We start from the raw sequence: 13,531 nt of genomic DNA, 5'->3' as shown, positions 1-13,531 counted from the left end.
ATCCGGAAGTTTGTGTTCCTACCCAAGTTGTACATGTTGGGTGAACCACCAAACACTGTATCTCGGTTTCCTCACCTGTGAAAATATTGTGCTGACCTACTTTCTCAGGATAGCTGGGTGGGCTACTTCATGATTTAAAACTGCTTTGAAAATACAAAGCTTCAATGAAATTGTTTGTCAAGAGTTCCTCCTGTCTTAAACCTTCCTTCCTTCTCATGCCCTTCTCTGGCATATAAGCGCTATAGGCTTGGTATTTTTCTAATCTCGAAGTCTACAAAATTAAGCAGTAATTCTCAGGTCAGAAATATGTCCTCTGGTATTTGGTTCAAATGAGAATGGAGTCATTCTTTCTTTTAAACCTGAATGCAAAATGTGCGTGTGTATGCGCGCGTGCACTTGTGTATTTAACACAATCAAGTAGAAGCCCATTGGGCCTGGAGGCAGCTTGGGCTGCTAGCATCATGTGGGCACTTCTCTGGCTTCACATGGCATTGTGAGGCTTCGCATCACCTGGACAACAAGAATTAGTAGTACAGCCTAAAGAGGGGAGGCAGAAAATGTTTTCTTTTCTTCTATCTCCCCTTGTTCACCTTCCCTGCCTGTCCCATGATTGTACTCTGTGCCAGTCTGTGGGGGAAGTGGAGGCAAAGTATCATAAAGCACAACAGCACTAAGAAGAAGAAAAAGAGGGAATTCCTTGGCGGTCCAGTGTTTAGGACTCGGTGCTTTCACTGTCCAGGGCCCGGGTTCAATCCCTGGTCAGGGAACTAAGATCCCACAAGCCTCATGGCATGGCCAAAAAAAAAAAAAAAAAGAAAAAGAAAAAAAGATCAGGGAAGGGAAGCTGAGGGTTTGCATGAGCTGCTTTCACCAACTAAAATATGTTGAGTGAAAGGAAAAGCCTCCACTGAGAGCAGAGTGCCTCTTTCTTCCACCCCACCTCCCACCCTGACAGGGTCAAGGGATGATGAGAAGGAGATGCGGATGGTCACATTATAGGTCCACCCCCATGGAACACTTTAAACACGGGTGTGGCATAGATCTGAGGATGGTCAACCTTCTAAGTTATAGCCGGAATCCCTTCAATTGCTACCTCTTCTTTCATATTTGAATATTTTCAAAATTTTTTCAGTGTTGATCTTGAGTTTTTGGTTGTAAAAATGTCTTTCTCCAAGTATATTGTACTTTCCTTGGGCCATAAACATCCTGTAACTCTCCCAATACCTACACCTGTGCTCTGTGTATAGCAGGCAATTCAGCATGATTAAAGAAAATAGTTCTACATGCTGTCCAGTGTGTGTCAACTGTTCTGTGATTCTGGGATGGTATCTCCAGACTCCTGCCAGCTTACTCCGGCAATGTGTATGGTTTTTGTTTAGGGGGGTTTCTTTGGTTAATGGTCATCCCTAGCACATTCATGAAGACCCCACAAAACCCATTTTAAGAAAAAGAGAACCAATTCTTTTTCCTCTCCAACATGCTCTCAGATTCTTTTAAGTTGTGTTTTCTTAGATTTTTGAGGAAGAAAGGAATCTCCATGGTCTTCTCGCCCAGTCACTCACTGGGTTTCCAGAATCCCTCCCCAACTTCTCCATGAGGTGGGCTCCCAGCCTCTGGTTGAAGCCTTCCAGAGACAGGAAGCTCTTTCCTTCTTTGAACAGTTCTGACAGAAAGGACTCTACCATGTTGCGTGGACACAAGTCCACCCTGGAGTTCTGCCTCCCATGACCTTGGAGAATAAGCCGGATCGCTCTTGAAGATGACTCTCACGGGTTTCCTCCATCTCAGAAGCCATCCTCAAGTCTTTTCTCCTCCTCGCTGAACAGTCTTGCTTCCTTCCAACAGAGAGCTGCTTGGCTGCTGCCGGTGTCATGCCTTGTGGGACAGAGATGAAGCCCTCTGACTCCTGGAACCCAAGCAGGCCCGTTTGTGGAAGAAATGTGAGCATTCACACCTTCTTGCCTTTGCACCCGAGGAGCCCATGCCCAGGCCTCCTGCTGAGGTCAGACACTCAGGGCGTGTGCCCACCCTCCTTCCCTCCATCCGCATGTGCCCTGGGAGGCAGGCCAGTGCTTGCACCCTCTCTGAGGCCTGAGCAAGAGCAAGGCTTGGCGTGATGACTGAGGATAACAACACTCATAGCCCAGCTTCTTATTATACCACAGCCCCTACCCTAGGAGCTCACTGTTCAAAGTATAAGGAGAACCATGTTTTCCGCTAATGTAAGACCTAAGTTTAATCTAACTAGTTAGAATAATTAGTGTTCCCGGGTATGGTGCCCCTCATGATGAGGGACCATCATGTTCTTTGTCACTGGAGATGCTCATAAAGACAGCCGGAGGAAACAAACCAGAACTGAATAAAGCCAGGCTAGTGGGGGTTTTGTTTCTTATTTTGTTTTAAAGTTAGTCATAGAATTATGGCCTAGGGAGATTAAAGCACCTGACACATCACCGACTCCACTCCTTGACTAATGGAGGAGAAATAAGGTAATATATTCTGTTTGCTTTGGATTCATGTGGTAAACGTTTTGATTTAGGATGGTTTGTGTAAAGCTAAGCTGGACATATTCAAGCGTACCTTACATGAAACTATCCTGTTATCTTTGATTCTGGGAGAAACATGTTCAGAATTATCCAGGGCTGGAGCTACCTAGAGCAGGAAATGAAAGTGCTAGCCTGTAACATTCAGTCAACCTGATTCCCCCAGTGTCTTCTCAATGGCCTCTCAGGCTGGATCACTCTCTGGGCCGGGCTGTGTTCCCTGGCAGCAAAGCCAGGTAAGTGGTGAGTAGTTAAAAAGTTTCCTACCTGCCCCATTTGGACACGTTTGCACAAACTGGGTCTTCAGCTATAACAACAAATGCCAACAAATGACCTCCAACATTCACACAACAAATAAAACTCAAAAGTGTAGTATAAGGTCTTTTGCCTTTGGTACATTTCCTTCCCTCCCGCCTTCACCAGGCATTGTGCTGGGCACTGGGGCTACAGAATGAACAAGGTCTGGGCTCTGCCTTGTTCTCACAGTCAAGATGGGATGAAGAATCAGCTATGAAAACCTAGTGTGCTGACTGCTGGAAGAGCGGGCGCTGAGGCACACTGGGGAGGGGAGGAGGGTCGAAGGGCTGGGGTGATGAGGGTGGGATGGAAGGCTTTGAGGAGACCTGATCCTGAAACTGAAACTCGAAAGATGAGTAGGAGTCAGCCTGATGCTTGAAGTAAAGAGGGACATTAAGGGCAGAGAGAATAGCATATGCAAAGGCACTGCCAGAGAGGTAGGGGGAAAATCAGGAAGGAGGGATGGCACAGGAAAGCTAGGATTAACAGTGTCACATGGCACAGGGTCAAGTAATGTTGGGACTGGACAGTATTTCCTGGCTACCAGGAGGCCCTGAGCCTCCAGACCCTGCCTGCAAATCTCCAGCAGTTGGAGCATTGATTGCATGGAAGTGCATAGAGTTGGGGGAGACCTTGGAGACCCTCAAGTCCAGCCTTCCTCCCACTGTGGGAACTTTCCTATGGCCTTCTGACTGGGGCCTTTCAATCTAAGCCTCATCACTTCCACAGTCACGGAGTCCCACCAAATCTCAAGGCCAAGCCAACTTCAGTGGTTAACAAGTTCTTATTTACACAGACAGTAGCTGGGGCCAGATATTTAAGAACAGATAGCCTTGATTGTGTGTGCCTACCTTAACTTCAGAATGTGGCTTTCCCCGTCTACTGGAACTGTTCTTTACTCATCTTGGGCTCATAGTACCTGATAGTTACAACAGCTACCATTTATTGAAACCTGTTATGTACCAGGCACTACAACAGTGTCAGAGGCTTTATGTATGTTTTCTCATTTAATCTTCCCAGCAATCTTTTTGAGGTAGGTGTACAGATACGGTTCTTTGTTTTGGCAAACTACAGACACTGATTCAGCTAACTTATGCAAAAACATGATCTATTGGCAGAACATGGGGTAGCTCATAAAATTGAAGAAGCTGAAAAACCAGGCCCCAAGAAGGACAGCAGCCTGGTAGCTCAGGAAATTCTGGCATCAGGAACTGATGGACAGTCCCTTCATGATGTCATTTTCAGAAGGACTCAACTCCAACCATTTTCCATCCTTGGGTCACCCCACTCAGGTTTAAAATTCCAGGGAGGCAAAGTTTGATTGTCCAGGGATAGGCAGGCCTATCCGTGATTGACCATGATTGACACGAGGACTCTACTTGACTTGGAGGAAATCAAGGTGATTTTCCTAGAGCAGGGAGAGTGAATTCTGAGTGGACATAACAGCTGTCCATTAGCACAGGTGACATCATCCCTGTTTACAGACCAGGAAACTGCAACTCAGAGAGGCCAAGCAAATCTCCCAGGGTTACACAGACAATAAATGGCACAGCCAGGGTTTCAACCTACACTCTCCTGACTCCAAAGTCCAGGTACTTCCCATTCCTCCTTGCTGCCTGTTTGCCTGAACTGCATATGGATATTGATATTTAGAGTCAAGCTATGCCTGGTAGGTGGAAACTTTGCTGTCAGTCCTATGTCTGGGTCAGTCTCCATTAGTTACCATCCCAGTTCTTAGGGGATGGCTCCAGAAACATCTTTCTGTCCCCTCACATGAGCCTATTTTGCTGTGAGGAAGTAGCCATGCTCTGTTTGCCCTAGTAGGAGAAAAGGGAATAGTAAAACACACCCCATCTCTCCAATGTCTCCAATGTTTTGCCCTTGGGAGCAACACACAATACTCCCTTCTCTACATGCTGACCTTCTAAATATTTGAAAAGAGCTATCTGTGCCACCCAGATCTTCTCTTCACAAAGCTAAATATTCCCATTCCTTTAACGATTCCTCATACTGCTGTCCCATATGACAACATGGGGATAATTTCCATATGTTGGCTAATTCTCCAGAACTTACATCAGATGAGAATCTGGCCCTGTATGAAAAGAAACTCTTTCCACTTGCTTTCTCTTTCTGATTCATTAGATTTCATATAAACCTTTCTGATGACTACCTGCTGTTTTCTAATTCAGCTGCAACCCAATATGACTCACTAGGCAAAATTCTTATTCTTTAGTCTTCGTTTATCATTTCCCACCAACCCAGGGCCCTGAAAAGCACCCTTCAGGAGCCATAGCCAATGGGCAATATATGTCCACTAAAAATGCCACGTTTTGACTCTTTGCCATGTTCCAGTTTATATATGGTCATATGACTCTTTAAAATCAAGGTTTTTGTTCAATGTAAATAACTTTAAGTTTGAACAGCTGTAATCACATCCTCCAAAGAAAATACCCTGGAACTTGGTTGAGGGTGTTGTATGCCAGATTCTCCTCCTAAAATCTCTTTAATTGTTCTTTACATTTTTCAAAAAGGAAAGTAGAGATTTGAAAATTATTTTGAGGTTTTGAACATTTACAGGGCACTTCCTCCTAAAGACATTAGTTGCGCTGTTTCTGAGACAAAAAGTGTCTGATTATATAAATAGTCTTGGAACCTCCAAATCTGAGTTGGAAGAAAGGGAATGGAAGGAGAATTGCAAATGTAGGGAAAGAAGTTTAGGATTTTTCTGGTCTGAATCTTATAGCTGGGCAGCTTGGAAGACTGGAGCTGGCACGTTATGGAATTAAATAAATAGCGGAGGAGCTGGACTGAACGACTCCATATCCTAGGCTCAGCGTGTGACCAGCCCAGGGAAACATTCCCATCCTCTTGCTCTTCAGAACCTGGTTCAAAATTCACCGTTTATGATCTGCACATCATAGAAAATGAACTGAACTCAGACAGTGGCACTTACTGTCGGCTCTGCCATCAGTGAACTATCTATCTTTGAACAAATTACCACCTGATTTTGAAGGCCCTTTCCATAGAACCATTGGTCAGTGAGCATCTCTTTAGAGAGATGATCTTTAGGGATGAGGCTGTGGTAAGAGGAAGGAGCAACCTCTATTGCTGTATTGTGTTATTCCACCTGGAACAAAGGGAGAGAAAGTTTCTCCCAGTTCTCTGCTTCACTGGACTTAGTATATGCAGGCTGAAGAATGAATTGCTAAACGAAGCGGGTAGCTTCTGTGGTCACTGGTCATCAGGTTTATGGAATGTAGAAACTCACAAGTGGAAGCCTCATTAGGAATCATCTGGGCAAACCTTTGCCTGTCACAAAAATTGCCTCCACAGACCACTGAGCAGCGGCTAAGATGGTGGCTACTTCAGTACATCAGGGTAGGGCTTCTGCCGCCTTCCAAAGCAGCTCATTCTCTTCTGAGGTGGTTGTAAACATTATACCCTTTCAGTATTGAACTGAAGTCCACCACCTCTTGATTAGGGTATGCCCTCTAGAGCCGCAGAAAATAATACCTGCACCGTTCCTGAACTCTCCAATTTCTTTCAACTGCTCTTTATATCACTTAATTCCCAGACCCTTTACTTCCTTGGGCACCTTTTTAGTGCACACTTCATTTCGTTGCAATCCCTTGTGCATAATTTGAATCTAGTCCTCCTACTGCGTGAGCCTCCTAGATATGTAGACGTCTAGAGTATAAGCTCTACGAGGGAAAAGGCTGTGTTTGTTTCACCAGCAACTAGTAATGCCTGAAATGTAGGTACTCAAAAAATATTTTCTGAGTGAATGACTGACCTTTTCTTTAGGTGCCTTGTATAGAACTCTAAGGAATGTCGAAAGTCCGCCCTCCTCCTAACAGGATGGGAAATTATGCCCTTTGTGTTTAATTTGAATAAAGAGAATGTCTCTTTCTCACAGGCAGAGCCAGGTTAGACTTGCTCAAAGGCCGGTAACTTATGCTTTAAAATGTTAAACTACGTGGAAACATCATTACCAGAGAATAACTTAGACATTGGCAACTTTGGCTCAACATGTGTTGTACTGATGTTTTCCAGTACCTTTGTGATTCATACAATTTTCTAGGCTCTTTTGATTAACAAGAGAAAAATTTATAAATCAGCAAGAAGAAGAACTGTGGAATTTTGCCTTACTCAATGTAAGTAATCACCTGAAATCTGCAGAAGGTCACCTCTGGCACCTGGCTACACAGCTGAATGAATAATTCACTAATTACTTTGTTGTGCACCCCTCTAAGTGATTTTGGGGATGAGTGGGTGTTTGAGGGACTCCAGTGGAGTAAAACACAGCTGTCGAATTTTTTAACATTCACTTGAAAAGCAAAGAACGCAAAAGGCCCATGATTTCACCTCAACATTTCCAGCCTCCATGGACAGACTCTAGCTCGTCCTTGACCAATAGGAGACCCAGGTCTTCTCTCCACCACGGCCAAATGCGATCTATGACTTAACTTTCTGGGAAGTGCTGTTGATCAGCAGGCACCTCCCTTTGAGGACAAGAAAACGATCTACTAATGGGACTTATTATCCTTCTTCCATAAGACCACTTCCAGTTTTAGTGAAATTGAGTTATTGTGAACATATTTTTCTGTGCTGCTGTCTCACAGTAAGCTCTGTGTGTGTGTGTTTGTGCGTGTGTGCGTGTATGTGTAGACATGTGTACCTTGTTTCGTTTTCTACTCTCACAAATAGCCAGGAGACTGCAGAGGGCATGGCCAATCAGTCCTCCAGTTCCTGGCAAGGAATTACAAACTGTAGGAAATCAGCTTTAAAAGATTTTCTGGCCCCTCACATTATTATTAAGCTAAACCTAACAAGGATCTGAGTGGGGCAAAGGAGGCAGTATACTTTCTGAGGAAACTAGCCTGAAACTATTTAGAGACATAGTATCTAAAAATTCTGTTGAAAAAGAGATTTCTCAATACCTTCTTCTCTTCCTAAAGTTTGAAATAACCCTTAAAGCCACTATAATTACAGCATTTATTTCTAATGACATCTTTTTTTGTCAGCCCTCTCCAACCTCAACCTTGTATATCCCCTGCTACTAGAAACCACCTATTTTAAACTAAAAAAAAAAGAAAGACTGTAAAACAAAAAGAAAAGCAAAGACTCATGATCATATGATTCTAGTTTTTAACAAAGACCAACAGTTTATTATAGAAAAATATAAATTAAATGACTAACAACAAAATCTGTTCTTTACTTGGTGATCCTGGGCTGACTTTTCCTGAGATGACTTCTCTTTGTTTTCACTGGGAAGCAATACCTATTGAGGGACAGGATTCTGTCTGTAAAAAAATGATTACAATTCACAGAGGAGATTAAATTTTCACCAACAAGCTTTTCATTTTTCCTAAACTTCCTAGACCAAAACCCCACTAGACTCTACGTCTGCAACTCCCACAGAAGGATTTCACTAAGGGCTTTGGCTCTCTTCCTTCCAATTCCTGCTCTTCTTAATGCTCTTGGTCGGAATTCTCCCCTGCTAAGCACCAGCAGTCTGACTCACTCTAGGGACTGGGAGTAAAAGGGCCTTCATATTGTGAAGTTCAAGGCTTCTATAAAAGAAGGTCAGACAGCATAACCACAACTGGGGTTAAATAAAGGCCCAGGGGAAAAGGCAAAATAATCCTGGGGCAAACTCCCAGGTTTTACTGAGGACTTGTTGATTTTAGTTTTCTTTTCTGCTTTTATTCAGATAAAATGTTTCGTGTAAGGTGTTTATATGTGACTTCTTGACCTTCCAAGTGATTACTGAAAAGTATGCAGTGGGAAGACTCTAATCCCAAATTGTCTATCTCTCCAGCATCAGATCTTACAATTTTTGGTGCAGAGAGCAGAACACGCCATTGTAATGTTATTTACTTGTTTATAGGTCTGTCTCTCCTACTCAGCTGGAAACTTTATCAAAGGCAAGAACTCTGCTCTTTGTGTCTTTTTATCCCCAAAGCCTTGTTTAATGCCTGGTACATAGCCAATAAGTATTTGTTGAATTAATCCATGAAGGTAAATTGAAAGGATGCCATTGGCATTAATTGTTATTACTGGCAAGACCTTCTGTAGGCAGATAAATGGCCCCATGATGGCTCTGGTAACCACCCTGTCTTTTGAGGCCCAGTCTTAAGCCCTTTTTCACTCTCCTTCCCAAGCATGGAGCCTGAGAAGGCTCAGTTTGATTTCCATATTTGGATCATGCTGAGTGCAGACTCCAGTTCTATAATCCATTTCTTTCTGAGGCTGTTGGCACCTGCGGAGTCAGGAAGTAACATCTGCTTCAGTGAGCTGATTACCAATGAGAAGAAAAGGGGTAAAGGCCAGCATTAGGTGGGGTCTGGCTTAGCTTCAAAGCAGGCATAGGGCTTGTATCTTAATGAGAGCGTTTACATATTCAGGAAAGATACATCTGAAGGGCAAATTATCTGGTTCAAGACCAAGTGCATAATGAAATGTTGCTGATTAGATTGCTCTAAGTCAATGGCACACTGTCATGTAAAAGCTTCCCTCTCAGTTCTCATTGCTTCACTCTAGTTGGGGCCCTGGTTGCCTCAAGCCGGGATCACTACAGTGGTTCCTCATGTGATCTACCCTTGCTGGGTGTCTCTGCACCAAATCCTGTTCCATAAACTAGAATGTTAATATCCCTAAAATGCTATTTTCATTTGCTTAAAAGCCTGTTTTCTCCCGTTCCTGGCATTCAAGTATTTCCACGACCATATTTTCATTCTACCTCCTGACAGAGTTCCAAGCCAATGCTCCGCTGCTCCATCCCACCAGCCTGGTGCACTCACTCATAGAGAGTGTCCTGATTCCTTTCTGCTATGCTTGTTGGTCCTATTAGTCTACAACGTCCTGTTTACATTGCTTCATGTCTCCAAATTCTGCCCACCTTTCCAGGTTCACTTCAAGCCTCATCTATTCCACAAAGTCTTCTGCCATCATTCTAGTCCTCAGCAACACTTCCTTCTCTGAACACCTATAGAGCAGTGGGACATTGGGAAGGGACTAATGTGTACTATATTTTAAGGATCCTTGAATTCAAACATATTCAGTGGGATAGAGCATAGTTTCTTTGAAATCTCAGTGTCAGCTCATAGATTGTCCAGTGTGGACAACTCCTGTGGTGCAGAGACTCAGTCTAATGAGATAAAACCAATATGTCAGGATGGGATGCTCTTTCCACATCATCCCCTTTGCCCCTTCCCATTGTTGTCACATTTAATCATAGAGTTATGTCTTGAGGATGAGTGGTATCAGCCAGAAAAAGGTTTTAGTCTTGAGAGGACTCCACTCTGAAGAATCAGAAGATCCAGGTGAAAAGAATCTGCTATTTGAGTGGTGATAACTTGAAGTGGGACGAGCTGGTTTGAACATAGGGAGTGGCGGCATAATGAAGTTGAGCTCCCCAAGGAGAAATGGGTGAAGGAGGGAAACGGATGAAGGAAGGAATCCCAAGGGAAAGGGTGTTTCCAGGCAGCCATGCAAGACAGACCAACAAAGCAGAAGATGGCTTGATGAGAACAACAACAGTGACAACAAAAATCTGTCCTATCCTTTGGACTCTGTATGGATTTCTGGGCAACTATGAGTAAGACTGGATGATTTCTGGTGGTGGACTGATTATGTACCCATTTTCAAGAGATGTAGAAGATAAGAGCAGGGATACTCCAGCTTGTAAGAGACTAGATCTGGGGGCTCTGCCACAGAGATTCTCCTATGGAAAACAGGAGGAAGAGGTAGTGGTGATGGTGGTGGTGGAGATGAATAGAACATCGAGGGAAAATCTAGCTGATGGTTCATGCAGCCATAACAGAAGAGAAAGCCATTTACCTAATGGCAGTTACATATATCTTGGTGGAAATGCCTAAAAGAAAATAACCTCTAAAGTGCTAGACTTAACATCTAATCCTTGCCACTTATTCCATGAACACTCTTGGCACTTACAATGTTAGACCTTGTTTTTTAAGAATATGTTTTTCAAACATTTTTGATGGCTACCCACGCTAAAAAATATCTTACACAGGCTAATGTTTCACGGGGGGAAAAACTTAAACTTTACTAAGAATAAGTACAATGCATTTTGATATTTTCTAATCTGGTAAGGTCTTTTTAATTTTAAAAATGCTGGTCAAGACCTACTAAATTGGCTTCATGACCCACTAACAAGAAAACTATGTCAGAGCAATTAGGCATGACTAACTTCCAAGACCATAAGACAAGAGTGAAGAGAGACTCAGCAAACCTAGTTCCAAGTATATTCTAATGGATTGTCAGGGGTGCTATTGGTAGAAAATTTAAAAGGCTTCTTATACCCCTTAAACTATATCCTTTATTGTTTAACCCTTAAGGCAAACTCCTTAAGAAACCACACAAGGATGGAAGGACTGCTTTAGGGGCATGGGGAATAACCTAGAATCTGAGAGTCTACATCTCATTCCATGGTGGTCCTTGGAGGGAGAAAAGATGTTCACAGCAGACCAAACCTCACTCTCTGAAGGCAGGACCATGTCTTTCTATCCCCTTCAGTACCCAATATGGTGCTTTTCATGAAGAAAGTACACAATAAAATGTTGGATCACACATTTTGAGACTAATAAATTCTAGAACAGTGACTTTAAACTTTTGAAGGGTATTCTTCCTGTTGATAAAAGTGCTCACATTTCTGACCATATACCCCTAGATTCTGATCCTAAACTTTCTCTAACTTACCATTCCATTGTTGATTACTTGAAAATTAGTAGAAGAGGAAATGAGCATTTGTGAAAAACCGTTAAGCTTCAAGAACATAGTGTAGTTAACCTCATTTAAATTGCTTAGCAATTTTATGAGATACATACTATTTCCCCCATTTTAGATGAAGCAATTGGAACCCCATGCGGTTAGGAGATTTGATCAAGAACTCAGAGCTAGGATGTTCCAGAACCAGGATTTGAACCCACACCTAGATAATTCTGAAGCCTACATTCTTCTCATGCCTTCAGAATAGGTCATACATGGAAGTCAGGCCTTTGGGGCCTTGGTGGAATGAATACTGATCTGGGTACAAGTGTTAGCTCTCTTAAAACTCTCCTTGTGGCCTGGGCATATTGTTCAACCCTTCTGAGTCTTGGTTTTTCCATTTATAAAATGAGGATCATGCCCTCCTCCTAATAGAACCACTGTGAAGATTAAATGAGATGATGTATATGAATTGTAAATGGTGGATGCTTGTGTAAATATGAGATGCCACTTAGTGCCTTGGCTTCCTATAAGGGGTGAGGGTAAATGTGATAACTTTTATAAATCACCTGGCATCCTGCCTTAAAAAATGATACATGCTCGATGAATTTTCCTTTCCTTTTCTTCTTCCTTAAGGTGTATATGACAAATCTACACTGAAATAATCCAATAAAACCATACAGGTAAATGCTAGACTGGCAAGATCCAGGGCAAACATGCCAAGTGGTCCAACCAGGAAGGCAGGGGCCGGAGCTTGAGAGCCCAACCTTAAAAGATACATGCTCACGGAGAGCTTCTACTTTGGAATCCTGTCTACAGATTACAGGAGTGGCAGCCAATTGGTGAAGGTTTAAATTCAGGTTGCCAAGCAGCAGTTTCAGAAGGGGCCTCTTTGCTTTTGGAAAATAAATAGAAAAACTGGCTCAAGCAGCATGCCCATCTCTGTCTGTCTTGGATAACCCCAGCATACATGTTAGCTTGAATGGGAAAGATCAAGGGAATAGGAGATAGTTTTGTTTTTATTCAATTAAGGGTCATTAATGATATTTAACTGCTTTCCAGTATCAGTAGGTGTGATCAAATGGTCTGCAAGTTCTCTAAGTGCCTCAGCTCTCCCTCACTATCAGAGTATACTATAGTGTATTACAGATTTCACAACTAGACTCTCCTGGTTGCCTGAAAGTCAGAGGACCAAGGGAACAAAGACATGCTCTTCCAAACCCTCTTTCTTCTCCAGCATTTCTGCCATAGCTGCTGGATTTCCAAGCTAACCACTTACAAGTCACATTCCTTTTTCCTGTCACTTCCTCTCAAGTTCATTTCATAGGCATCTTCCTCTATTTATGCACTTTGTCCCCCAGTTCAGAGGGAAGCTCTGCTTGAGAGTGCTGCTGAAGAGAATTCCTAACCCTAACTCACAGGAAACAGACTAGAAGGAATTTTGCTCAAGTCACTGCCAAGGGCCAATTTCAAGATGAAATATAGAGAATATTTTTCTGGTGTCAAAGGACTTGGATCCTCTGCCACTGAGAAGATCATGGGCAAGCCTAAGAAGATTTTAATATATCTGTCAGGGCTGTGAGAATCAAGTGAGCTACTAGAAGTAAACATGCCTTGTAATATATAAAACATTTTACGAATTCAGGAGAGTTTTTGTGTCAGAGGCTAGAGAGCCCAGGACTCACCCCTCCCCTTTTCTATGTTCAGACTGACAAGGAATAAGTGTAAAGATAATAAACTAAAGAGAACCGAGTATAGACTTTGCAACTGGCAGAGAAAACACCCAACATTCCTCAAAATGCAGGAGCTGGTAATATTTAAATATTAAAGAACACAGTTTGGACCTGAGGCCAACATGGAATCGTTCTAATACTCTACTGAATCCAGGCCATAGGATTTATTTGACTGGCTGACTCAGACTATGGAGCGGGCTCCAAATCTGCTTACACAATCAGCCGTGG

The 13,531-nt window shown here is 42.9% G+C and overlaps 1 protein-coding gene across 12 annotated transcripts in view; it reads left to right on the top strand.

Annotated features, from left to right (window-relative positions):
• MTERF1 (mitochondrial transcription termination factor 1) overlaps nucleotides 1-13,531 on the top strand; it is a 589,841-nt gene that overhangs the window by 362,275 nt on the left and 214,035 nt on the right. For 10 of the 12 annotated variants that reach the window (XR_009505037.1, XR_009505035.1, XR_009505032.1 and 7 more), the window contains one exon: nucleotides 1,846-1,940. The exons of the other annotated variants lie outside the window; for them this stretch is intronic. The gene's annotated coding sequence lies outside the window, so the exon portion shown is untranslated. The remainder of the gene's footprint in view (nucleotides 1-1,845; nucleotides 1,941-13,531) is intronic. 12 annotated transcript variants of the gene reach the window in all.

The sequence above is a fragment of the Balaenoptera ricei genome, chromosome 9, assembly GCF_028023285.1.
Source record: "Balaenoptera ricei isolate mBalRic1 chromosome 9, mBalRic1.hap2, whole genome shotgun sequence".
NCBI classification, from domain to species: domain Eukaryota; kingdom Metazoa; phylum Chordata; class Mammalia; order Artiodactyla; family Balaenopteridae; genus Balaenoptera; species Balaenoptera ricei.
The sequence above is the reverse complement of the archived record's forward strand: the minus strand, read 5'-3'. Positions and strand labels throughout refer to the sequence as shown.